Source organism: Schistocerca gregaria, chromosome 5 (genome assembly GCF_023897955.1).
Source record: "Schistocerca gregaria isolate iqSchGreg1 chromosome 5, iqSchGreg1.2, whole genome shotgun sequence".
Taxonomy (NCBI): Eukaryota; Metazoa; Arthropoda; class Insecta; order Orthoptera; family Acrididae; genus Schistocerca; species Schistocerca gregaria.
The window spans coordinates 74,662,751-74,688,494 of record NC_064924.1 but is presented as its reverse complement, the minus strand read 5'-3'; the positions used below and the strand labels follow the sequence as shown (position 1 = coordinate 74,688,494).

Sequence of the window (25,744 nt, the reverse complement as noted above, 5' to 3'; positions counted from 1 at the left end):
TAAACGTAAGATGTGAAATTACAGCAATGAACTCAGTTTGAACAAGAATGCGCGGAGGAAGAGTGCTAGGAACTCGTTGAAAATAACGAAACACTGCGAATCGACGGATGTGCTCTTAAAATGCGTCAGAGCCTACTGTTTTGTAGGAGCGCTAAATTCCAATTTTGTAGCAGTGCACAACGGCAAATTTGTAAACAAAAATTTACCTTTCGTCGCTACAAGAGATGGATACTTTGCCGAACAGCCTGTGTCTTGTGTGCATGTTTTCGCACCTTTCCACGGCACGGCGCAGCACAGAGCGGCTCTGGTAGCTCCGAACGGCCGCACACGGCGCCTCGGACACGTCGGTTCGGCCCGCGCCCATCTCGCAGATGCTTCTCGTACTTGTGCTGTCATATGGACCACGACCCGAGCGGCAGCGAGCGGCAGTCGAGCAAAGTCGGGACAAGTCGGGACGGAAGGGGACAGCCGAGAATGCACCGTGCGAATTACGCAAATATCTGGAAGCGCGACGCGTGTCAGGCAGGTGAGACCGCTTCCCTCTGTCTTCATTTCTTGCTTTCTTGTCACTACCCCTGCCAGCCCTTTTTTCATGCTACCTTTCTCATGTGACATAGATGCTTCCATACTGATTTTAAACTATCGTAAGACACGATATTAAGGAGCTCAATTTGAAAAGAGTGCGCCAAGGAAGACTTCCAAAGAGTCTCTGGAAATAACAAAACAGTGTGAAGTGACAGAAATGTTGTGAAATACGTCAGGGCATATTGTTTTGTAGCAGTGCACAACGGCAAATTTGTAAACAAAAATTTACCTTTCGTCGCTACAAGAGATGGATACTTTGTCGAACAAACGAATGACAGGCGGTGCAACGAGCAGCTGTGTTGTGCGTCTGACCCACGTGGCGGCGCGCCGCACAGCGCGTCGCCTTCGAGGTGGAAGGACGTGCTTTGCGTCAAATGTGCCACCGAAAACGGAGATTGCGTGTGTTGGGAGGAGAGGCGAAGCCTTCTTCTGCCGTGCGGCTACTGTATAAGGACGCCAACGGCCATACCATGTTGAATACACCGGTTCTCGTCCGATCACCGAAGTTAAGCAACATCGGGCCCGGTTAGTACTTGGATGGGTGACCGCCTGGGAACACCGGGTGCTGTTGGCTCCCTCTCTTCTTTTAAATTTTATGTCACTACACCTGCCAGTCCTCTTTTCATACAAACTCTCAGGTGCGACAAAGATGCTTCCACAAGCATTTTAAACCACTGTATTAAACGTAAGATGTGAAATTACAGCAATGAACTCAGTTTGAACAAGAATGCGCGGAGGAAGAGTGCTAGGAACTCGTTGAAAATAACGAAACACTGCGAATCGACGGATGTGCTCTTAAAATGCGTCAGAGCCTACTGTTTTGTAGGAGCGCTAAATTCCAATTTTGTAGCAGTGCACAACGGCAAATTTGTAAACAAAAATTTACCTTTCGTCGCTACAAGAGATGGATACTTTGCCGAACAGCCTGTGTCTTGTGTGCATGTTTTCGCACCTTTCCACGGCACGGCGCAGCACAGAGCGGCTCTGGTAGCTCCGAACGGCCGCACACGGCGCCTCGGACACGTCGGTTCGGCCCGCGCCCATCTCGCAGATGCTTCTCGTACTTGTGCTGTCATATGGACCACGACCCGAGCGGCAGCGAGCGGCAGTCGAGCAAAGTCGGGACAAGTCGGGACGGAAGGGGACAGCCGAGAATGCACCGTGCGAATTACGCAAATATCTGGAAGCGCGACGCGTGTCAGGCAGGTGAGACCGCTTCCCTCTGTCTTCATTTCTTGCTTTCTTGTCACTACCCCTGCCAGCCCTTTTTTCATGCTACCTTTCTCATGTGACATAGATGCTTCCATACTGATTTTAAACTATCGTAAGACACGATATTAAGGAGCTCAATTTGAAAAGAGTGCGCCAAGGAAGACTTCCAAAGAGTCTCTGGAAATAACAAAACAGTGTGAAGTGACAGAAATGTTGTGAAATACGTCAGGGCATATTGTTTTGTAGCAGTGCACAACGGCAAATTTGTAAACAAAAATTTACCTTTCGTCGCTACAAGAGATGGATACTTTGTCGAACAAACGAATGACAGGCGGTGCAACGAGCAGCTGTGTTGTGCGTCTGACCCACGTGGCGGCGCGCCGCACAGCGCGTCGCCTTCGAGGTGGAAGGACGTGCTTTGCGTCAAATGTGCCACCGAAAACGGAGATTGCGTGTGTTGGGAGGAGAGGCGAAGCCTTCTTCTGCCGTGCGGCTACTGTATAAGGACGCCAACGGCCATACCATGTTGAATACACCGGTTCTCGTCCGATCACCGAAGTTAAGCAACATCGGGCCCGGTTAGTACTTGGATGGGTGACCGCCTGGGAACACCGGGTGCTGTTGGCTCCCTCTCTTCTTTTAAATTTTATGTCACTACACCTGCCAGTCCTCTTTTCATACAAACTCTCAGGTGCGACAAAGATGCTTCCACAAGCATTTTAAACCACTGTATTAAACGTAAGATGTGAAATTACAGCAATGAACTCAGTTTGAACAAGAATGCGCGGAGGAAGAGTGCTAGGAACTCGTTGAAAATAACGAAACACTGCGAATCGACGGATGTGCTCTTAAAATGCGTCAGAGCCTACTGTTTTGTAGGAGCGCTAAATTCCAATTTTGTAGCAGTGCACAACGGCAAATTTGTAAACAAAAATTTACCTTTCGTCGCTACAAGAGATGGATACTTTGCCGAACAGCCTGTGTCTTGTGTGCATGTTTTCGCACCTTTCCACGGCACGGCGCAGCACAGAGCGGCTCTGGTAGCTCCGAACGGCCGCACACGGCGCCTCGGACACGTCGGTTCGGCCCGCGCCCATCTCGCAGATGCTTCTCGTACTTGTGCTGTCATATGGACCACGACCCGAGCGGCAGCGAGCGGCAGTCGAGCAAAGTCGGGACAAGTCGGGACGGAAGGGGACAGCCGAGAATGCACCGTGCGAATTACGCAAATATCTGGAAGCGCGACGCGTGTCAGGCAGGTGAGACCGCTTCCCTCTGTCTTCATTTCTTGCTTTCTTGTCACTACCCCTGCCAGCCCTTTTTTCATGCTACCTTTCTCATGTGACATAGATGCTTCCATACTGATTTTAAACTATCGTAAGACACGATATTAAGGAGCTCAATTTGAAAAGAGTGCGCCAAGGAAGACTTCCAAAGAGTCTCTGGAAATAACAAAACAGTGTGAAGTGACAGAAATGTTGTGAAATACGTCAGGGCATATTGTTTTGTAGCAGTGCACAACGGCAAATTTGTAAACAAAAATTTACCTTTCGTCGCTACAAGAGATGGATACTTTGTCGAACAAACGAATGACAGGCGGTGCAACGAGCAGCTGTGTTGTGCGTCTGACCCACGTGGCGGCGCGCCGCACAGCGCGTCGCCTTCGAGGTGGAAGGACGTGCTTTGCGTCAAATGTGCCACCGAAAACGGAGATTGCGTGTGTTGGGAGGAGAGGCGAAGCCTTCTTCTGCCGTGCGGCTACTGTATAAGGACGCCAACGGCCATACCATGTTGAATACACCGGTTCTCGTCCGATCACCGAAGTTAAGCAACATCGGGCCCGGTTAGTACTTGGATGGGTGACCGCCTGGGAACACCGGGTGCTGTTGGCTCCCTCTCTTCTTTTAAATTTTATGTCACTACACCTGCCAGTCCTCTTTTCATACAAACTCTCAGGTGCGACAAAGATGCTTCCACAAGCATTTTAAACCACTGTATTAAACGTAAGATGTGAAATTACAGCAATGAACTCAGTTTGAACAAGAATGCGCGGAGGAAGAGTGCTAGGAACTCGTTGAAAATAACGAAACACTGCGAATCGACGGATGTGCTCTTAAAATGCGTCAGAGCCTACTGTTTTGTAGGAGCGCTAAATTCCAATTTTGTAGCAGTGCACAACGGCAAATTTGTAAACAAAAATTTACCTTTCGTCGCTACAAGAGATGGATACTTTGCCGAACAGCCTGTGTCTTGTGTGCATGTTTTCGCACCTTTCCACGGCACGGCGCAGCACAGAGCGGCTCTGGTAGCTCCGAACGGCCGCACACGGCGCCTCGGACACGTCGGTTCGGCCCGCGCCCATCTCGCAGATGCTTCTCGTACTTGTGCTGTCATATGGACCACGACCCGAGCGGCAGCGAGCGGCAGTCGAGCAAAGTCGGGACAAGTCGGGACGGAAGGGGACAGCCGAGAATGCACCGTGCGAATTACGCAAATATCTGGAAGCGCGACGCGTGTCAGGCAGGTGAGACCGCTTCCCTCTGTCTTCATTTCTTGCTTTCTTGTCACTACCCCTGCCAGCCCTTTTTTCATGCTACCTTTCTCATGTGACATAGATGCTTCCATACTGATTTTAAACTATCGTAAGACACGATATTAAGGAGCTCAATTTGAAAAGAGTGCGCCAAGGAAGACTTCCAAAGAGTCTCTGGAAATAACAAAACAGTGTGAAGTGACAGAAATGTTGTGAAATACGTCAGGGCATATTGTTTTGTAGCAGTGCACAACGGCAAATTTGTAAACAAAAATTTACCTTTCGTCGCTACAAGAGATGGATACTTTGTCGAACAAACGAATGACAGGCGGTGCAACGAGCAGCTGTGTTGTGCGTCTGACCCACGTGGCGGCGCGCCGCACAGCGCGTCGCCTTCGAGGTGGAAGGACGTGCTTTGCGTCAAATGTGCCACCGAAAACGGAGATTGCGTGTGTTGGGAGGAGAGGCGAAGCCTTCTTCTGCCGTGCGGCTACTGTATAAGGACGCCAACGGCCATACCATGTTGAATACACCGGTTCTCGTCCGATCACCGAAGTTAAGCAACATCGGGCCCGGTTAGTACTTGGATGGGTGACCGCCTGGGAACACCGGGTGCTGTTGGCTCCCTCTCTTCTTTTAAATTTTATGTCACTACACCTGCCAGTCCTCTTTTCATACAAACTCTCAGGTGCGACAAAGATGCTTCCACAAGCATTTTAAACCACTGTATTAAACGTAAGATGTGAAATTACAGCAATGAACTCAGTTTGAACAAGAATGCGCGGAGGAAGAGTGCTAGGAACTCGTTGAAAATAACGAAACACTGCGAATCGACGGATGTGCTCTTAAAATGCGTCAGAGCCTACTGTTTTGTAGGAGCGCTAAATTCCAATTTTGTAGCAGTGCACAACGGCAAATTTGTAAACAAAAATTTACCTTTCGTCGCTACAAGAGATGGATACTTTGCCGAACAGCCTGTGTCTTGTGTGCATGTTTTCGCACCTTTCCACGGCACGGCGCAGCACAGAGCGGCTCTGGTAGCTCCGAACGGCCGCACACGGCGCCTCGGACACGTCGGTTCGGCCCGCGCCCATCTCGCAGATGCTTCTCGTACTTGTGCTGTCATATGGACCACGACCCGAGCGGCAGCGAGCGGCAGTCGAGCAAAGTCGGGACAAGTCGGGACGGAAGGGGACAGCCGAGAATGCACCGTGCGAATTACGCAAATATCTGGAAGCGCGACGCGTGTCAGGCAGGTGAGACCGCTTCCCTCTGTCTTCATTTCTTGCTTTCTTGTCACTACCCCTGCCAGCCCTTTTTTCATGCTACCTTTCTCATGTGACATAGATGCTTCCATACTGATTTTAAACTATCGTAAGACACGATATTAAGGAGCTCAATTTGAAAAGAGTGCGCCAAGGAAGACTTCCAAAGAGTCTCTGGAAATAACAAAACAGTGTGAAGTGACAGAAATGTTGTGAAATACGTCAGGGCATATTGTTTTGTAGCAGTGCACAACGGCAAATTTGTAAACAAAAATTTACCTTTCGTCGCTACAAGAGATGGATACTTTGTCGAACAAACGAATGACAGGCGGTGCAACGAGCAGCTGTGTTGTGCGTCTGACCCACGTGGCGGCGCGCCGCACAGCGCGTCGCCTTCGAGGTGGAAGGACGTGCTTTGCGTCAAATGTGCCACCGAAAACAGAGATTGCGTGTGTTGGGAGGAGAGGCGAAGCCTTCTTCTGCCGTGCGGCTACTGTATAAGGACGCCAACGGCCATACCATGTTGAATACACCGGTTCTCGTCCGATCACCGAAGTTAACCAACATGGGGCCCGGTTAGTACTTGGATGGGTGACCGCCTGGGAACACCGGGTGCTGTTGGCTCCCTCTCTTCTTTTAAATTTTATGTCACTACACCTGCCAGTCCTCTTTTCATACAAACTCTCAGGTGCGACAAAGATGCTTCCACAAGCATTTTAAACCACTGTATTAAACGTAAGATGTGAAATTACAGCAATGAACTCAGTTTGAACAAGAATGCGCGGAGGAAGAGTGCTAGGAACTCGTTGAAAATAACGAAACACTGCGAATCGACGGATGTGCTCTTAAAATGCGTCAGAGCCTACTGTTTTGTAGGAGCGCTAAATTCCAATTTTGTAGCAGTGCACAACGGCAAATTTGTAAACAAAAATTTACCTTTCGTCGCTACAAGAGATGGATACTTTGCCGAACAGCCTGTGTCTTGTGTGCATGTTTTCGCACCTTTCCACGGCACGGCGCAGCACAGAGCGGCTCTGGTAGCTCCGAACGGCCGCACACGGCGCCTCGGACACGTCGGTTCGGCCCGCGCCCATCTCGCAGATGCTTCTCGTACTTGTGCTGTCATATGGACCACGACCCGAGCGGCAGCGAGCGGCAGTCGAGCAAAGTCGGGACAAGTCGGGACGGAAGGGGACAGCCGAGAATGCACCGTGCGAATTACGCAAATATCTGGAAGCGCGACGCGTGTCAGGCAGGTGAGACCGCTTCCCTCTTTCATTTCTTGCTTTCTTGTCACTACCCCTGCCAGCCCTTTTTTCATGCTACCTTTCTCATGTGACATAGATGCTTCCATACTGATTTTAAACTATCGTAAGACACGATATTAAGGAGCTCAATTTGAAAAGAGTGCGCCAAGGAAGACTTCCAAAGAGTCTCTGGAAATAACAAAACAGTGTGAAGTGACAGAAATGTTGTGAAATACGTCAGGGCATATTGTTTTGTAGCAGTGCACAACGGCAAATTTGTAAACAAAAATTTACCTTTCGTCGCTACAAGAGATGGATACTTTGTCGAACAAACGAATGACAGGCGGTGCAACGAGCAGCTGTGTTGTGCGTCTGACCCACGTGGCGGCGCGCCGCACAGCGCGTCGCCTTCGAGGTGGAAGGACGTGCTTTGCGTCAAATGTGCCACCGAAAACGGAGATTGCGTGTGTTGGGAGGAGAGGCGAAGCCTTCTTCTGCCGTGCGGCTACTGTATAAGGACGCCAACGGCCATACCATGTTGAATACACCGGTTCTCGTCCGATCACCGAAGTTAAGCAACATCGGGCCCGGTTAGTACTTGGATGGGTGACCGCCTGGGAACACCGGGTGCTGTTGGCTCCCTCTCTTCTTTTAAATTTTATGTCACTACACCTGCCAGTCCTCTTTTCATACAAACTCTCAGGTGCGACAAAGATGCTTCCACAAGCATTTTAAACCACTGTATTAAACGTAAGATGTGAAATTACAGCAATGAACTCAGTTTGAACAAGAATGCGCGGAGGAAGAGTGCTAGGAACTCGTTGAAAATAACGAAACACTGCGAATCGACGGATGTGCTCTTAAAATGCGTCAGAGCCTACTGTTTTGTAGGAGCGCTAAATTCCAATTTTGTAGCAGTGCACAACGGCAAATTTGTAAACAAAAATTTACCTTTCGTCGCTACAAGAGATGGATACTTTGCCGAACAGCCTGTGTCTTGTGTGCATGTTTTCGCACCTTTCCACGGCACGGCGCAGCACAGAGCGGCTCTGGTAGCTCCGAACGGCCGCACACGGCGCCTCGGACACGTCGGTTCGGCCCGCGCCCATCTCGCAGATGCTTCTCGTACTTGTGCTGTCATATGGACCACGACCCGAGCGGCAGCGAGCGGCAGTCGAGCAAAGTCGGGACAAGTCGGGACGGAAGGGGACAGCCGAGAATGCACCGTGCGAATTACGCAAATATCTGGAAGCGCGACGCGTGTCAGGCAGGTGAGACCGCTTCCCTCTGTCTTCATTTCTTGCTTTCTTGTCACTACCCCTGCCAGCCCTTTTTTCATGCTACCTTTCTCATGTGACATAGATGCTTCCATACTGATTTTAAACTATCGTAAGACACGATATTAAGGAGCTCAATTTGAAAAGAGTGCGCCAAGGAAGACTTCCAAAGAGTCTCTGGAAATAACAAAACAGTGTGAAGTGACAGAAATGTTGTGAAATACGTCAGGGCATATTGTTTTGTAGCAGTGCACAACGGCAAATTTGTAAACAAAAATTTACCTTTCGTCGCTACAAGAGATGGATACTTTGTCGAACAAACGAATGACAGGCGGTGCAACGAGCAGCTGTGTTGTGCGTCTGACCCACGTGGCGGCGCGCCGCACAGCGCGTCGCCTTCGAGGTGGAAGGACGTGCTTTGCGTCAAATGTGCCACCGAAAACGGAGATTGCGTGTGTTGGGAGGAGAGGCGAAGCCTTCTTCTGCCGTGCGGCTACTGTATAAGGACGCCAACGGCCATACCATGTTGAATACACCGGTTCTCGTCCGATCACCGAAGTTAAGCAACATCGGGCCCGGTTAGTACTTGGATGGGTGACCGCCTGGGAACACCGGGTGCTGTTGGCTCCCTCTCTTCTTTTAAATTTTATGTCACTACACCTGCCAGTCCTCTTTTCATACAAACTCTCAGGTGCGACAAAGATGCTTCCACAAGCATTTTAAACCACTGTATTAAACGTAAGATGTGAAATTACAGCAATGAACTCAGTTTGAACAAGAATGCGCGGAGGAAGAGTGCTAGGAACTCGTTGAAAATAACGAAACACTGCGAATCGACGGATGTGCTCTTAAAATGCGTCAGAGCCTACTGTTTTGTAGGAGCGCTAAATTCCAATTTTGTAGCAGTGCACAACGGCAAATTTGTAAACAAAAATTTACCTTTCGTCGCTACAAGAGATGGATACTTTGCCGAACAGCCTGTGTCTTGTGTGCATGTTTTCGCACCTTTCCACGGCACGGCGCAGCACAGAGCGGCTCTGGTAGCTCCGAACGGCCGCACACGGCGCCTCGGACACGTCGGTTCGGCCCGCGCCCATCTCGCAGATGCTTCTCGTACTTGTGCTGTCATATGGACCACGACCCGAGCGGCAGCGAGCGGCAGTCGAGCAAAGTCGGGACAAGTCGGGACGGAAGGGGACAGCCGAGAATGCACCGTGCGAATTACGCAAATATCTGGAAGCGCGACGCGTGTCAGGCAGGTGAGACCGCTTCCCTCTTTCATTTCTTGCTTTCTTGTCACTACCCCTGCCAGCCCTTTTTTCATGCTACCTTTCTCATGTGACATAGATGCTTCCATACTGATTTTAAACTATCGTAAGACACGATATTAAGGAGCTCAATTTGAAAAGAGTGCGCCAAGGAAGACTTCCAAAGAGTCTCTGGAAATAACAAAACAGTGTGAAGTGACAGAAATGTTGTGAAATACGTCAGGGCATATTGTTTTGTAGCAGTGCACAACGGCAAATTTGTAAACAAAAATTTACCTTTCGTCGCTACAAGAGATGGATACTTTGTCGAACAAACGAATGACAGGCGGTGCAACGAGCAGCTGTGTTGTGCGTCTGACCCACGTGGCGGCGCGCCGCACAGCGCGTCGCCTTCGAGGTGGACGGACGTGCTTTGCGTCAAATGTGCCACCGAAAACGGAGATTGCGTGTGTTGGGAGGAGAGGCGAAGCCTTCTTCTGCCGTGCGGCTACTGTATAAGGACGCCAACGGCCATACCATGTTGAATACACCGGTTCTCGTCCGATCACCGAAGTTAAGCAACATCGGGCCCGGTTAGTACTTGGATGGGTGACCGCCTGGGAACACCGGGTGCTGTTGGCTCCCTCTCTTCTTTTAAATTTTATGTCACTACACCTGCCAGTCCTCTTTTCATACAAACTCTCAGGTGCGACAAAGATGCTTCCACAAGCATTTTAAACCACTGTATTAAACGTAAGATGTGAAATTACAGCAATGAACTCAGTTTGAACAAGAATGCGCGGAGGAAGAGTGCTAGGAACTCGTTGAAAATAACGAAACACTGCGAATCGACGGATGTGCTCTTAAAATGCGTCAGAGCCTACTGTTTTGTAGGAGCGCTAAATTCCAATTTTGTAGCAGTGCACAACGGCAAATTTGTAAACAAAAATTTACCTTTCGTCGCTACAAGAGATGGATACTTTGCCGAACAGCCTGTGTCTTGTGTGTATGTTTTCGCACCTTTCCACGGCACGGCGCAGCACAGAGCGGCTCTGGTAGCTCCGAACGGCCGCACACGGCGCCTCGGACACGTCGGTTCGGCCCGCGCCCATCTCGCAGATGCTTCTCGTACTTGTGCTGTCATATGGACCACGACCCGAGCGGCAGCGAGCGGCAGTCGAGCAAAGTCGGGACAAGTCGGGACGGAAGGGGACAGCCGAGAATGCACCGTGCGAATTACGCAAATATCTGGAAGCGCGACGCGTGTCAGGCAGGTGAGACCGCTTCCCTCTGTCTTCATTTCTTGCTTTCTTGTCACTACCCCTGCCAGCCCTTTTTTCATGCTACCTTTCTCATGTGACATAGATGCTTCCATACTGATTTTAAACTATCGTAAGACACGATATTAAGGAGCTCAATTTGAAAAGAGTGCGCCAAGGAAGACTTCCAAAGAGTCTCTGGAAATAACAAAACAGTGTGAAGTGACAGAAATGTTGTGAAATACGTCAGGGCATATTGTTTTGTAGCAGTGCACAACGGCAAATTTGTAAACAAAAATTTACCTTTCGTCGCTACAAGAGATGGATACTTTGTCGAACAAACGAATGACAGGCGGTGCAACGAGCAGCTGTGTTGTGCGTCTGACCCACGTGGCGGCGCGCCGCACAGCGCGTCGCCTTCGAGGTGGAAGGACGTGCTTTGCGTCAAATGTGCCACCGAAAACGGAGATTGCGTGTGTTGGGAGGAGAGGCGAAGCCTTCTTCTGCCGTGCGGCTACTGTATAAGGACGCCAACGGCCATACCATGTTGAATACACCGGTTCTCGTCCGATCACCGAAGTTAAGCAACATCGGGCCCGGTTAGTACTTGGATGGGTGACCGCCTGGGAACACCGGGTGCTGTTGGCTCCCTCTCTTCTTTTAAATTTTATGTCACTACACCTGCCAGTCCTCTTTTCATACAAACTCTCAGGTGCGACAAAGATGCTTCCACAAGCATTTTAAACCACTGTATTAAACGTAAGATGTGAAATTACAGCAATGAACTCAGTTTGAACAAGAATGCGCGGAGGAAGAGTGCTAGGAACTCGTTGAAAATAACGAAACACTGCGAATCGACGGATGTGCTCTTAAAATGCGTCAGAGCCTACTGTTTTGTAGGAGCGCTAAATTCCAATTTTGTAGCAGTGCACAACGGCAAATTTGTAAACAAAAATTTACCTTTCGTCGCTACAAGAGATGGATACTTTGCCGAACAGCCTGTGTCTTGTGTGCATGTTTTCGCACCTTTCCACGGCACGGCGCAGCACAGAGCGGCTCTGGTAGCTCCGAACGGCCGCACACGGCGCCTCGGACACGTCGGTTCGGCCCGCGCCCATCTCGCAGATGCTTCTCGTACTTGTGCTGTCATATGGACCACGACCCGAGCGGCAGCGAGCGGCAGTCGAGCAAAGTCGGGACAAGTCGGGACGGAAGGGGACAGCCGAGAATGCACCGTGCGAATTACGCAAATATCTGGAAGCGCGACGCGTGTCAGGCAGGTGAGACCGCTTCCCTCTGTCTTCATTTCTTGCTTTCTTGTCACTACCCCTGCCAGCCCTTTTTTCATGCTACCTTTCTCATGTGACATAGATGCTTCCATACTGATTTTAAACTATCGTAAGACACGATATTAAGGAGCTCAATTTGAAAAGAGTGCGCCAAGGAAGACTTCCAAAGAGTCTCTGGAAATAACAAAACAGTGTGAAGTGACAGAAATGTTGTGAAATACGTCAGGGCATATTGTTTTGTAGCAGTGCACAACGGCAAATTTGTAAACAAAAATTTACCTTTCGTCGCTACAAGAGATGGATACTTTGTCGAACAAACGAATGACAGGCGGTGCAACGAGCAGCTGTGTTGTGCGTCTGACCCACGTGGCGGCGCGCCGCACAGCGCGTCGCCTTCGAGGTGGACGGACGTGCTTTGCGTCAAATGTGCCACCGAAAACGGAGATTGCGTGTGTTGGGAGGAGAGGCGAAGCCTTCTTCTGCCGTGCGGCTACTGTATAAGGACGCCAACGGCCATACCATGTTGAATACACCGGTTCTCGTCCGATCACCGAAGTTAAGCAACATCGGGCCCGGTTAGTACTTGGATGGGTGACCGCCTGGGAACACCGGGTGCTGTTGGCTCCCTCTCTTCTTTTAAATTTTATGTCACTACACCTGCCAGTCCTCTTTTCATACAAACTCTCAGGTGCGACAAAGATGCTTCCACAAGCATTTTAAACCACTGTATTAAACGTAAGATGTGAAATTACAGCAATGAACTCAGTTTGAACAAGAATGCGCGGAGGAAGAGTGCTAGGAACTCGTTGAAAATAACGAAACACTGCGAATCGACGGATGTGCTCTTAAAATGCGTCAGAGCCTACTGTTTTGTAGGAGCGCTAAATTCCAATTTTGTAGCAGTGCACAACGGCAAATTTGTAAACAAAAATTTACCTTTCGTCGCTACAAGAGATGGATACTTTGCCGAACAGCCTGTGTCTTGTGTGCATGTTTTCGCACCTTTCCACGGCACGGCGCAGCACAGAGCGGCTCTGGTAGCTCCGAACGGCCGCACACGGCGCCTCGGACACGTCGGTTCGGCCCGCGCCCATCTCGCAGATGCTTCTCGTACTTGTGCTGTCATATGGACCACGACCCGAGCGGCAGCGAGCGGCAGTCGAGCAAAGTCGGGACAAGTCGGGACGGAAGGGGACAGCCGAGAATGCACCGTGCGAATTACGCAAATATCTGGAAGCGCGACGCGTGTCAGGCAGGTGAGACCGCTTCCCTCTTTCATTTCTTGCTTTCTTGTCACTACCCCTGCCAGCCCTTTTTTCATGCTACCTTTCTCATGTGACATAGATGCTTCCATACTGATTTTAAACTATCGTAAGATACGATATTAAGGAGCTCAATTTGAAAAGAGTGCGCCAAGGAAGACTTCCAAAGAGTCTCTGGAAATAACAAAACAGTGTGAAGTGACAGAAATGTTGTGAAATACGTCAGGGCATATTGTTTTGTAGCAGTGCACAACGGCAAATTTGTAAACAAAAATTTACCTTTCGTCGCTACAAGAGATGGATACTTTGTCGAACAAACGAATGACAGGCGGTGCAACGAGCAGCTGTGTTGTGCGTCTGACCCACGTGGCGGCGCGCCGCACAGCGCGTCGCCTTCGAGGTGGAAGGACGTGCTTTGCGTCAAATGTGCCACCGAAAACGGAGATTGCGTGTGTTGGGAGGAGAGGCGAAGCCTTCTTCTGCCGTGCGGCTACTGTATAAGGACGCCAACGGCCATACCATGTTGAATACACCGGTTCTCGTCCGATCACCGAAGTTAAGCAACATCGGGCCCGGTTAGTACTTGGATGGGTGACCGCCTGGGAACACCGGGTGCTGTTGGCTCCCTCTCTTCTTTTAAATTTTATGTCACTACACCTGCCAGTCCTCTTTTCATACAAACTCTCAGGTGCGACAAAGATGCTTCCACAAGCATTTTAAACCACTGTATTAAACGTAAGATGTGAAATTACAGCAATGAACTCAGTTTGAACAAGAATGCGCGGAGGAAGAGTGCTAGGAACTCGTTGAAAATAACGAAACACTGCGAATCGACGGATGTGCTCTTAAAATGCGTCAGAGCCTACTGTTTTGTAGGAGCGCTAAATTCCAATTTTGTAGCAGTGCACAACGGCAAATTTGTAAACAAAAATTTACCTTTCGTCGCTACAAGAGATGGATACTTTGCCGAACAGCCTGTGTCTTGTGTGTATGTTTTCGCACCTTTCCACGGCACGGCGCAGCACAGAGCGGCTCTGGTAGCTCCGAACGGCCGCACACGGCGCCTCGGACACGTCGGTTCGGCCCGCGCCCATCTCGCAGATGCTTCTCGTACTTGTGCTGTCATATGGACCACGACCCGAGCGGCAGCGAGCGGCAGTCGAGCAAAGTCGGGACAAGTCGGGACGGAAGGGGACAGCCGAGAATGCACCGTGCGAATTACGCAAATATCTGGAAGCGCGACGCGTGTCAGGCAGGTGAGACCGCTTCCCTCTGTCTTCATTTCTTGCTTTCTTGTCACTACCCCTGCCAGCCCTTTTTTCATGCTACCTTTCTCATGTGACATAGATGCTTCCATACTGATTTTAAACTATCGTAAGACACGATATTAAGGAGCTCAATTTGAAAAGAGTGCGCCAAGGAAGACTTCCAAAGAGTCTCTGGAAATAACAAAACAGTGTGAAGTGACAGAAATGTTGTGAAATACGTCAGGGCATATTGTTTTGTAGCAGTGCACAACGGCAAATTTGTAAACAAAAATTTACCTTTCGTCGCTACAAGAGATGGATACTTTGTCGAACAAACGAATGACAGGCGGTGCAACGAGCAGCTGTGTTGTGCGTCTGACCCACGTGGCGGCGCGCCGCACAGCGCGTCGCCTTCGAGGTGGAAGGACGTGCTTTGCGTCAAATGTGCCACCGAAAACGGAGATTGCGTGTGTTGGGAGGAGAGGCGAAGCCTTCTTCTGCCGTGCGGCTACTGTATAAGGACGCCAACGGCCATACCATGTTGAATACACCGGTTCTCGTCCGATCACCGAAGTTAAGCAACATCGGGCCCGGTTAGTACTTGGATGGGTGACCGCCTGGGAACACCGGGTGCTGTTGGCTCCCTCTCTTCTTTTAAATTTTATGTCACTACACCTGCCAGTCCTCTTTTCATACAAACTCTCAGGTGCGACAAAGATGCTTCCACAAGCATTTTAAACCACTGTATTAAACGTAAGATGTGAAATTACAGCAATGAACTCAGTTTGAACAAGAATGCGCGGAGGAAGAGTGCTAGGAACTCGTTGAAAATAACGAAACACTGCGAATCGACGGATGTGCTCTTAAAATGCGTCAGAGCCTACTGTTTTGTAGGAGCGCTAAATTCCAATTTTGTAGCAGTGCACAACGGCAAATTTGTAAACAAAAATTTACCTTTCGTCGCTACAAGAGATGGATACTTTGCCGAACAGCCTGTGTCTTGTGTGCATGTTTTCGCACCTTTCCACGGCACGGCGCAGCACAGAGCGGCTCTGGTAGCTCCGAACGGCCGCACACGGCGCCTCGGACACGTCGGTTCGGCCCGCGCCCATCTCGCAGATGCTTCTCGTACTTGTGCTGTCATATGGACCACGACCCGAGCGGCAGCGAGCGGCAGTCGAGCAAAGTCGGGACAAGTCGGGACGGAAGGGGACAGCCGAGAATGCACCGTGCGAATTACGCAAATATCTGGAAGCGCGACGCGTGTCAGGCAGGTGAGACCGCTTCCCTCTGTCTTCATTTCTTGCTTTCTTGTCACTACCCCTGCCAGCCCTTTTTTCATGCTACCTTTCTCATGTGACATAGATGCTTCCATACTGATTTTAAACTATCGTAAGACACGATATTAAGGAGCTCAATTTGAAAAGAGTGCGCCAAGGAAGACTTCCAAAGAGTCTCTGGAAATAACAAAACAGTGTGAAGTGACAGAAATGTTGTGAAATACGTCAGGGCATATTGTTTTGTAGTAGTGCACAACGGCAAATTTGTAAACAAAAATTTACCTTTCGTCGCTACAAGAGATGGATACTTTGTCGAACAAACGAATGACAGGCGGTGCAACGAGCAGCTGTGTTGTGCGTCTGACCCACGTGGCGGCGCGCCGCACAGCGCGTCGCCTTCGAGGTGGAAGGACGTGCTTTGCGTCAAATGTGCCACCGAAAACGGAGATTGCGTGTGTTGGGAGGAGAGGCGAAGCCTTCTTCTGCCGTGCGGCTACTGTATAAGGACGCCAACGGCCATACCATGTTGAATACACCGGTTCTCGTCCGATCACCGAAGTTAAGCAACATCGGGCCCGGTTAGTACTTGGATGGGTGACCGCCTGGGAACACCGGGTGCTGTTGGCTCCCTCTCTTCTTTTAAATTTTATGTCACTACACCTGCCAGTCCTCTTTTCATACAAACTCTCAGGTGCGACAAAGATGCTTCCACAAGCATTTTAAACCACTGTATTAAACGTAAGATGTGAAATTACAGCAATGAACTCAGTTTGAACAAGAATGCGCGGAGGAAGAGTGCTAGGAACTCGTTGAAAATAACGAAACACTGCGAATCGACGGATGTGCTCTTAAAATGCGTAAGAGCCTACTGTTTTGTAGGAGCGCTAAATTCCAATTTTGTAGCAGTGCACAACGGCAAATTTGTAAACAAAAATTTACCTTTCGTCGCTACAAGAGATGGATACTTTGCCGAACAGCCTGTGTCTTGTGTGCATGTTTTCGCACCTTTCCACGGCACGGCGCAGCACAGAGCGGCTCTGGTAGCTCCGAACGGCCGCACACGGCGCCTCGGACACGTCGGTTCGGCCCGCGCCCATCTCGCAGATGCTTCTCGTACTTGTGCTGTCATATGGACCACGACCCGAGCGGCAGCGAGCGGCAGTCGAGCAAAGTCGGGACAAGTCGGGACGGAAGGGGACAGCCGAGAATGCACCGTGCGAATTACGCAAATATCTGGAAGCGCGACGCGTGTCAGGCAGGTGAGACCGCTTCCCTCTGTCTTCATTTCTTGCTTTCTTGTCACTACCCCTGCCAGCCCTTTTTTCATGCTACCTTTCTCATGTGACATAGATGCTTCCATACTGATTTTAAACTATCGTAAGACACGATATTAAGGAGCTCAATTTGAAAAGAGTGCGCCAAGGAAGACTTCCAAAGAGTCTCTGGAAATAACAAAACAGTGTGAAGTGACAGAAATGTTGTGAAATACGTCAGGGCATATTGTTTTGTAGTAGTGCACAACGGCAAATTTGTAAACAAAAATTTACCTTTCGTCGCTACAAGAGATGGATACTTTGTCGAACAAACGAATGACAGGCGGTGCAACGAGCAGCTGTGTTGTGCGTCTGACCCACGTGGCGGCGCGCCGCACAGCGCGTCGCCTTCGAGGTGGAAGGACGTGCTTTGCGTCAAATGTGCCACCGAAAACGGAGATTGCGTGTGTTGGGAGGAGAGGCGAAGCCTTCTTCTGCCGTGCGGCTACTGTATAAGGACGCCAACGGCCATACCATGTTGAATACACCGGTTCTCGTCCGATCACCGAAGTTAAGCAACATCGGGCCCGGTTAGTACTTGGATGGGTGACCGCCTGGGAACACCGGGTGCTGTTGGCTCCCTCTCTTCTTTTAAATTTTATGTCACTACACCTGCCAGTCCTCTTTTCATACAAACTCTCAGGTGCGACAAAGATGCTTCCACAAGCATTTTAAACCACTGTATTAAACGTAAGATGTGAAATTACAGCAATGAACTCAGTTTGAACAAGAATGCGCGGAGGAAGAGTGCTAGGAACTCGTTGAAAATAACGAAACACTGCGAATCGACGGATGTGCTCTTAAAATGCGTCAGAGCCTACTGTTTTGTAGGAGCGCTAAATTCCAATTTTGTAGCAGTGCACAACGGCAAATTTGTAAACAAAAATTTACCTTTCGTCGCTACAAGAGATGGATACTTTGCCGAACAGCCTGTGTCTTGTGTGCATGTTTTCGCACCTTTCCACGGCACGGCGCAGCACAGAGCGGCTCTGGTAGCTCCGAACGGCCGCACACGGCGCCTCGGACACGTCGGTTCGGCCCGCGCCCATCTCGCAGATGCTTCTCGTACTTGTGCTGTCATATGGACCACGACCCGAGCGGCAGCGAGCGGCAGTCGAGCAAAGTCGGGACAAGTCGGGACGGAAGGGGACAGCCGAGAATGCACCGTGCGAATTACGCAAATATCTGGAAGCGCGACGCGTGTCAGGCAGGTGAGACCGCTTCCCTCTGTCTTCATTTCTTGCTTTCTTGTCACTACCCCTGCCAGCCCTTTTTTCATGCTACCTTTCTCATGTGACATAGATGCTTCCATACTGATTTTAAACTATCGTAAGACACGATATTAAGGAGCTCAATTTGAAAAGAGTGCGCCAAGGAAGACTTCCAAAGAGTCTCTGGAAATAACAAAACAGTGTGAAGTGACAGAAATGTTGTGAAATACGTCAGGGCATATTGTTTTGTAGCAGTGCACAACGGCAAATTTGTAAACAAAAATTTACCTTTCGTCGCTACAAGAGATGGATACTTTGTCGAACAAACGAATGACAGGCGGTGCAACGAGCAGCTGTGTTGTGCGTCTGACCCACGTGGCGGCGCGCCGCACAGCGCGTCGCCTTCGAGGTGGAAGGACGTGCTTTGCGTCAAATGTGCCACCGAAAACGGAGATTGCGTGTGTTGGGAGGAGAGGCGAAGCCTTCTTCTGCCGTGCGGCTACTGTATAAGGACGCCAACGGCCATACCATGTTGAATACACCGGTTCTCGTCCGATCACCGAAGTTAAGCAACATCGGGCCCGGTTAGTACTTGGATGGGTGACCGCCTGGGAACACCGGGTGCTGTTGGCTCCCTCTCTTCTTTTAAATTTTATGTCACTACACCTGCCAGTCCTCTTTTCATACAAACTCTCAGGTGCGACAAAGATGCTTCCACAAGCATTTTAAACCACTGTATTAAACGTAAGATGTGAAATTACAGCAATGAACTCAGTTTGAACAAGAATGCGCGGAGGAAGAGTGCTAGGAACTCGTTGAAAATAACGAAACACTGCGAATCGACGGATGTGCTCTTAAAATGCGTCAGAGCCTACTGTTTTGTAGGAGCGCTAAATTCCAATTTTGTAGCAGTGCACAACGGCAAATTTGTAAACAAAAATTTACCTTTCGTCGCTACAAGAGATGGATACTTTGCCGAACAGCCTGTGTCTTGTGTGCATGTTTTCGCACCTTTCCACGGCACGGCGCAGCACAGAGCGGCTCTGGTAGCTCCGAACGGCCGCACACGGCGCCTCGGACACGTCGGTTCGGCCCGCGCCCATCTCGCAGATGCTTCTCGTACTTGTGCTGTCATATGGACCACGACCCGAGCGGCAGCGAGCGGCAGTCGAGCAAAGTCGGGACAAGTCGGGACGGAAGGGGACAGCCGAGAATGCACCGTGCGAATTACGCAAATATCTGGAAGCGCGACGCGTGTCAGGCAGGTGAGACCGCTTCCCTCTGTCTTCATTTCTTGCTTTCTTGTCACTACCCCTGCCAGCCCTTTTTTCATGCTACCTTTCTCATGTGACATAGATGCTTCCATACTGATTTTAAACTATCGTAAGACACGATATTAAGGAGCTCAATTTGAAAAGAGTGCGCCAAGGAAGACTTCCAAAGAGTCTCTGGAAATAACAAAACAGTGTGAAGTGACAGAAATGTTGTGAAATACGTCAGGGCATATTGTTTTGTAGCAGTGCACAACGGCAAATTTGTAAACAAAAATTTACCTTTCGTCGCTACAAGAGATGGATACTTTGTCGAACAAACGAATGACAGGCGGTGCAACGAGCAGCTGTGTTGTGCGTCTGACCCACGTGGCGGCGCGCCGCACAGCGCGTCGCCTTCGAGGTGGAAGGACGTGCTTTGCGTCAAATGTGCCACCGAAAACGGAGATTGCGTGTGTTGGGAGGAGAGGCGAAGCCTTCTTCTGCCGTGCGGCTACTGTATAAGGACGCCAACGGCCATACCATGTTGAATACACCGGTTCTCGTCCGATCACCGAAGTTAAGCAACATCGGGCCCGGTTAGTACTTGGATGGGTGACCGCCTGGGAACACCGGGTGCTGTTGGCTCCCTCTCTTCTTTTAAATTTTATGTCACTACACCTGCCAGTCCTCTTTTCATACAAACTCTCAGGTGCGACAAAGATGCTTCCACAAGCATTTTAAACCACTGTATTAAACGTAAGATGTGAAATTACAGCAATGAACTCAGTTTGAACAAGAATGCGCGGAGGAAGAGTGCTAGGAACTCGTTGAAAATAACGAAACACTGCGAATCGACGGATGTGCTCTTAAAATGCGTCAGAGCCTACTGTTTTGTAGGAGCGCTAAATTCCAATTTTGTAGCAGTGCACAACGGCAAATTTGTAAACAAAAATTTACCTTTCGTCGCTACAAGAGATGGATACTTTGCCGAACAGCCTGTGTCTTGTGTGCATGTTTTCGCACCTTTCCACGGCACGGCGCAGCACAGAGCGGCTCTGGTAGCTCCGAACGGCCGCACACGGCGCCTCGGACACGTCGGTTCGGCCCGCGCCCATCTCGCAGATGCTTCTCGTACTTGTGCTGTCATATGGACCACGACCCGAGCGGCAGCGAGCGGCAGTCGAGCAAAGTCGGGACAAGTCGGGACGGAAGGGGACAGCCGAGAATGCACCGTGCGAATTACGCAAATATCTGGAAGCGCGACGCGTGTCAGGCAGGTGAGACCGCTTCCCTCTGTCTTCATTTCTTGCTTTCTTGTCACTACCCCTGCCAGCCCTTTTTTCATGCTACCTTTCTCATGTGACATAGATGCTTCCATACTGATTTTAAACTATCGTAAGACACGATATTAAGGAGCTCAATTTGAAAAGAGTGCGCCAAGGAAGACTTCCAAAGAGTCTCTGGAAATAACAAAACAGTGTGAAGTGACAGAAATGTTGTGAAATACGTCAGGGCATATTGTTTTGTAGCAGTGCACAACGGCAAATTTGTAAACAAAAATTTACCTTTCGTCGCTACAAGAGATGGATACTTTGTCGAACAAACGAATGACAGGCGGTGCAACGAGCAGCTGTGTTGTGCGTCTGACCCACGTGGCGGCGCGCCGCACAGCGCGTCGCCTTCGAGGTGGAAGGACGTGCTTTGCGTCAAATGTGCCACCGAAAACGGAGATTGCGTGTGTTGGGAGGAGAGGCGAAGCCTTCTTCTGCCGTGCGGCTACTGTATAAGGACGCCAACGGCCATACCATGTTGAATACACCGGTTCTCGTCCGATCACCGAAGTTAAGCAACATCGGGCCCGGTTAGTACTTGGATGGGTGACCGCCTGGGAACACCGGGTGCTGTTGGCTCCCTCTCTTCTTTTAAATTTTATGTCACTACACCTGCCAGTCCTCTTTTCATACAAACTCTCAGGTGCGACAAAGATGCTTCCACAAGCATTTTAAACCACTGTATTAAACGTAAGATGTGAAATTACAGCAATGAACTCAGTTTGAACAAGAATGCGCGGAGGAAGAGTGCTAGGAACTCGTTGAAAATAACGAAACACTGCGAATCGACGGATGTGCTCTTAAAATGCGTCAGAGCCTACTGTTTTGTAGGAGCGCTAAATTCCAATTTTGTAGCAGTGCACAACGGCAAATTTGTAAACAAAAATTTACCTTTCGTCGCTACAAGAGATGGATACTTTGCCGAACAGCCTGTGTCTTGTGTGCATGTTTTCGCACCTTTCCACGGCACGGCGCAGCACAGAGCGGCTCTGGTAGCTCCGAACGGCCGCACACGGCGCCTCGGACACGTCGGTTCGGCCCGCGCCCATCTCGCAGATGCTTCTCGTACTTGTGCTGTCATATGGACCACGACCCGAGCGGCAGCGAGCGGCAGTCGAGCAAAGTCGGGACAAGTCGGGACGGAAGGGGACAGCCGAGAATGCACCGTGCGAATTACGCAAATATCTGGAAGCGCGACGCGTGTCAGGCAGGTGAGACCGCTTCCCTCTGTCTTCATTTCTTGCTTTCTTGTCACTACCCCTGCCAGCCCTTTTTTCATGCTACCTTTCTCATGTGACATAGATGCTTCCATACTGATTTTAAACTATCGTAAGACACGATATTAAGGAGCTCAATTTGAAAAGAGTGCGCCAAGGAAGACTTCCAAAGAGTCTCTGGAAATAACAAAACAGTGTGAAGTGACAGAAATGTTGTGAAATACGTCAGGGCATATTGTTTTGTAGCAGTGCACAACGGCAAATTTGTAAACAAAAATTTACCTTTCGTCGCTACAAGAGATGGATACTTTGTCGAACAAACGAATGACAGGCGGTGCAACGAGCAGCTGTGTTGTGCGTCTGACCCACGTGGCGGCGCGCCGCACAGCGCGTCGCCTTCGAGGTGGAAGGACGTGCTTTGCGTCAAATGTGCCACCGAAAACGGAGATTGCGTGTGTTGGGAGGAGAGGCGAAGCCTTCTTCTGCCGTGCGGCTACTGTATAAGGACGCCAACGGCCATACCATGTTGAATACACCGGTTCTCGTCCGATCACCGAAGTTAAGCAACATCGGGCCCGGTTAGTACTTGGATGGGTGACCGCCTGGGAACACCGGGTGCTGTTGGCTCCCTCTCTTCTTTTAAATTTTATGTCACTACACCTGCCAGTCCTCTTTTCATACAAACTCTCAGGTGCGACAAAGATGCTTCCACAAGCATTTTAAACCACTGTATTAAACGTAAGATGTGAAATTACAGCAATGAACTCAGTTTGAACAAGAATGCGCGGAGGAAGAGTGCTAGGAACTCGTTGAAAATAACGAAACACTGCGAATCGACGGATGTGCTCTTAAAATGCGTCAGAGCCTACTGTTTTGTAGGAGCGCTAAATTCCAATTTTGTAGCAGTGCACAACGGCAAATTTGTAAACAAAAATTTACCTTTCGTCGCTACAAGAGATGGATACTTTGCCGAACAGCCTGTGTCTTGTGTGCATGTTTTCGCACCTTTCCACGGCACGGCGCAGCACAGAGCGGCTCTGGTAGCTCCGAACGGCCGCACACGGCGCCTCGGACACGTCGGTTCGGCCCGCGCCCATCTCGCAGATGCTTCTCGTACTTGTGCTGTCATATGGACCACGACCCGAGCGGCAGCGAGCGGCAGTCGAGCAAAGTCGGGACAAGTCGGGACGGAAGGGGACAGCCGAGAATGCACCGTGCGAATTACGCAAATATCTGGAAGCGCGACGCGTGTCAGGCAGGTGAGACCGCTTCCCTCTTTCATTTCTTGCTTTCTTGTCACTACCCCTGCCAGCCCTTTTTTCATGCTACCTTTCTCATGTGACATAGATGCTTCCATACTGATTTTAAACTATCGTAAGACACGATATTAAGGAGCTCAATTTGAAAAGAGTGCGCCAAGGAAGACTTCCAAAGAGTCTCTGGAAATAACAAAACAGTGTGAAGTGACAGAAATGTTGTGAAATACGTCAGGGCATATTGTTTTGTAGCAGTGCACAACGGCAAATTTGTAAACAAAAATTTACCTTTCGTCGCTACAAGAGATGGATACTTTGTCGAACAAACGAATGACAGGCGGTGCAACGAGCAGCTGTGTTGTGCGTCTGACCCACGTGGCGGCGCGCCGCACAGCGCGTCGCCTTCGAGGTGGAAGGACGTGCTTTGCGTCAAATGTGCCACCGAAAACGGAGATTGCGTGTGTTGGGAGGAGAGGCGAAGCCTTCTTCTGCCGTGCGGCTACTGTATAAGGACGCCAACGGCCATACCATGTTGAATACACCGGTTCTCGTCCGATCACCGAAGTTAAGCAACATCGGGCCCGGTTAGTACTTGGATGGGTGACCGCCTGGGAACACCGGGTGCTGTTGGCTCCCTCTCTTCTTTTAAATTTTATGTCACTACACCTGCCAGTCCTCTTTTCATACAAACTCTCAGGTGCGACAAAGATGCTTCCACAAGCATTTTAAACCACTGTATTAAACGTAAGATGTGAAATTACAGCAATGAACTCAGTTTGAACAAGAATGCGCGGAGGAAGAGTGCTAGGAACTCGTTGAAAATAACGAAACACTGCGAATCGACGGATGTGCTCTTAAAATGCGTCAGAGCCTACTGTTTTGTAGGAGCGCTAAATTCCAATTTTGTAGCAGTGCACAACGGCAAATTTGTAAACAAAAATTTACCTTTCGTCGCTACAAGAGATGGATACTTTGCCGAACAGCCTGTGTCTTGTGTGCATGTTTTCGCACCTTTCCACGGCACGGCGCAGCACAGAGCGGCTCTGGTAGCTCCGAACGGCCGCACACGGCGCCTCGGACACGTCGGTTCGGCCCGCGCCCATCTCGCAGATGCTTCTCGTACTTGTGCTGTCATATGGACCACGACCCGAGCGGCAGCGAGCGGCAGTCGAGCAAAGTCGGGACAAGTCGGAACACGCGATCTAGTGTGAGAATGCACCGTGCGAATTACGCAAATATCTGGAAGCGCGACGCGTGTCAGGCAGGTGAGACCGCTTCCCTCTGTCTTCATTTCTTGCTTTCTTGTCACTACCCCTGCCAGCCCTTTTTTCATGCTACCTTTCTCATGTGACATAGATGCTTCCATACTGATTTTAAACTATCGTAAGACACGATATTAAGGAGCTCAATTTGAAAAGAGTGCGCCAAGGAAGACTTCCAAAGAGTCTCTGGAAATAACAAAACAGTGTGAAGTGACAGAAATGTTGTGAAATACGTCAGGGCATATTGTTTTGTAGCAGTGCACAACGGCAAATTTGTAAACAAAAATTTACCTTTCGTCGCTACAAGAGATGGATACTTTGTCGAACAAACGAATGACAGGCGGTGCAACGAGCAGCTGTGTTGTGCGTCTGACCCACGTGGCGGCGCGCCGCACAGCGCGTCGCCTTCGAGGTGGAAGGACGTGCTTTGCGTCAAATGTGCCACCGAAAACGGAGATTGCGTGTGTTGGGAGGAGAGGCGAAGCCTTCTTCTGCCGTGCGGCTACTGTATAAGGACGCCAACGGCCATACCATGTTGAATACACCGGTTCTCGTCCGATCACCGAAGTTAAGCAACATCGGGCCCGGTTAGTACTTGGATGGGTGACCGCCTGGGAACACCGGGTGCTGTTGGCTCCCTCTCTTCTTTTAAATTTTATGTCACTACACCTGCCAGTCCTCTTTTCATACAAACTCTCAGGTGCGACAAAGATGCTTCCACAAGCATTTTAAACCACTGTATTAAACGTAAGATGTGAAATTACAGCAATGAACTCAGTTTGAACAAGAATGCGCGGAGGAAGAGTGCTAGGAACTCGTTGAAAATAACGAAACACTGCGAATCGACGGATGTGCTCTTAAAATGCGTCAGAGCCTACTGTTTTGTAGGAGCGCTAAATTCCAATTTTGTAGCAGTGCACAACGGCAAATTTGTAAACAAAAATTTACCTTTCGTCGCTACAAGAGATGGATACTTTGCCGAACAGCCTGTGTCTTGTGTGCATGTTTTCGCACCTTTCCACGGCACGGCGCAGCACAGAGCGGCTCTGGTAGCTCCGAACGGCCGCACACGGCGCCTCGGACACGTCGGTTCGGCCCGCGCCCATCTCGCAGATGCTTCTCGTACTTGTGCTGTCATATGGACCACGACCCGAGCGGCAGCGAGCGGCAGTCGAGCAAAGTCGGGACAAGTCGGGAC

The 25,744-nt window shown here is 49.9% G+C and overlaps 20 non-coding genes across 20 annotated transcripts; all 20 read left to right on the top strand.

The window, feature by feature from the left end:
* The first annotated feature begins 1,040 nt into the window (after positions 1-1,040).
* On the top strand, positions 1,041-1,159 carry LOC126274796 (5S ribosomal RNA). Its single transcript, XR_007550351.1, has one exon. It is a non-coding gene; the product is annotated as a 5S ribosomal RNA (ribosomal RNA).
* Positions 1,160-2,305: 1,146 nt separating this feature from the next.
* Positions 2,306-2,424, top strand: LOC126274795 (5S ribosomal RNA). Its single transcript, XR_007550350.1, has one exon. It is a non-coding gene; the product is annotated as a 5S ribosomal RNA (ribosomal RNA).
* Positions 2,425-3,570: 1,146 nt separating this feature from the next.
* On the top strand, positions 3,571-3,689 carry LOC126274794 (5S ribosomal RNA). The gene has a single exon (XR_007550349.1). It is a non-coding gene; the product is annotated as a 5S ribosomal RNA (ribosomal RNA).
* Positions 3,690-4,835: 1,146 nt separating this feature from the next.
* Positions 4,836-4,954, top strand: LOC126274793 (5S ribosomal RNA). The gene has a single exon (XR_007550348.1). It is a non-coding gene; the product is annotated as a 5S ribosomal RNA (ribosomal RNA).
* Positions 4,955-6,100: 1,146 nt separating this feature from the next.
* LOC126274084 (5S ribosomal RNA) lies at positions 6,101-6,219 on the top strand. Its single transcript, XR_007549912.1, has one exon. It is a non-coding gene; the product is annotated as a 5S ribosomal RNA (ribosomal RNA).
* Positions 6,220-7,362: 1,143 nt separating this feature from the next.
* Positions 7,363-7,481, top strand: LOC126274792 (5S ribosomal RNA). Its single transcript, XR_007550347.1, has one exon. It is a non-coding gene; the product is annotated as a 5S ribosomal RNA (ribosomal RNA).
* Positions 7,482-8,627: 1,146 nt separating this feature from the next.
* On the top strand, positions 8,628-8,746 carry LOC126274791 (5S ribosomal RNA). Its single transcript, XR_007550346.1, has one exon. It is a non-coding gene; the product is annotated as a 5S ribosomal RNA (ribosomal RNA).
* A 1,143-nt stretch (positions 8,747-9,889) lies between these two features.
* On the top strand, positions 9,890-10,008 carry LOC126274790 (5S ribosomal RNA). Its single transcript, XR_007550345.1, has one exon. It is a non-coding gene; the product is annotated as a 5S ribosomal RNA (ribosomal RNA).
* A 1,146-nt stretch (positions 10,009-11,154) lies between these two features.
* On the top strand, positions 11,155-11,273 carry LOC126274789 (5S ribosomal RNA). The gene has a single exon (XR_007550344.1). It is a non-coding gene; the product is annotated as a 5S ribosomal RNA (ribosomal RNA).
* Positions 11,274-12,419: 1,146 nt separating this feature from the next.
* Positions 12,420-12,538, top strand: LOC126274787 (5S ribosomal RNA). Its single transcript, XR_007550343.1, has one exon. It is a non-coding gene; the product is annotated as a 5S ribosomal RNA (ribosomal RNA).
* A 1,143-nt stretch (positions 12,539-13,681) lies between these two features.
* LOC126274786 (5S ribosomal RNA) lies at positions 13,682-13,800 on the top strand. The gene has a single exon (XR_007550342.1). It is a non-coding gene; the product is annotated as a 5S ribosomal RNA (ribosomal RNA).
* A 1,146-nt stretch (positions 13,801-14,946) lies between these two features.
* Positions 14,947-15,065, top strand: LOC126274784 (5S ribosomal RNA). The gene has a single exon (XR_007550340.1). It is a non-coding gene; the product is annotated as a 5S ribosomal RNA (ribosomal RNA).
* A 1,146-nt stretch (positions 15,066-16,211) lies between these two features.
* LOC126274783 (5S ribosomal RNA) lies at positions 16,212-16,330 on the top strand. The gene has a single exon (XR_007550339.1). It is a non-coding gene; the product is annotated as a 5S ribosomal RNA (ribosomal RNA).
* Positions 16,331-17,476: 1,146 nt separating this feature from the next.
* LOC126274782 (5S ribosomal RNA) lies at positions 17,477-17,595 on the top strand. Its single transcript, XR_007550338.1, has one exon. It is a non-coding gene; the product is annotated as a 5S ribosomal RNA (ribosomal RNA).
* Positions 17,596-18,741: 1,146 nt separating this feature from the next.
* LOC126274781 (5S ribosomal RNA) lies at positions 18,742-18,860 on the top strand. The gene has a single exon (XR_007550337.1). It is a non-coding gene; the product is annotated as a 5S ribosomal RNA (ribosomal RNA).
* Positions 18,861-20,006: 1,146 nt separating this feature from the next.
* LOC126274780 (5S ribosomal RNA) lies at positions 20,007-20,125 on the top strand. The gene has a single exon (XR_007550336.1). It is a non-coding gene; the product is annotated as a 5S ribosomal RNA (ribosomal RNA).
* A 1,146-nt stretch (positions 20,126-21,271) lies between these two features.
* LOC126274779 (5S ribosomal RNA) lies at positions 21,272-21,390 on the top strand. The gene has a single exon (XR_007550335.1). It is a non-coding gene; the product is annotated as a 5S ribosomal RNA (ribosomal RNA).
* A 1,146-nt stretch (positions 21,391-22,536) lies between these two features.
* On the top strand, positions 22,537-22,655 carry LOC126274778 (5S ribosomal RNA). The gene has a single exon (XR_007550334.1). It is a non-coding gene; the product is annotated as a 5S ribosomal RNA (ribosomal RNA).
* Positions 22,656-23,798: 1,143 nt separating this feature from the next.
* Positions 23,799-23,917, top strand: LOC126274777 (5S ribosomal RNA). Its single transcript, XR_007550333.1, has one exon. It is a non-coding gene; the product is annotated as a 5S ribosomal RNA (ribosomal RNA).
* A 1,146-nt stretch (positions 23,918-25,063) lies between these two features.
* On the top strand, positions 25,064-25,182 carry LOC126274776 (5S ribosomal RNA). Its single transcript, XR_007550332.1, has one exon. It is a non-coding gene; the product is annotated as a 5S ribosomal RNA (ribosomal RNA).
* The last annotated feature ends 562 nt before the right edge of the window (positions 25,183-25,744 follow it).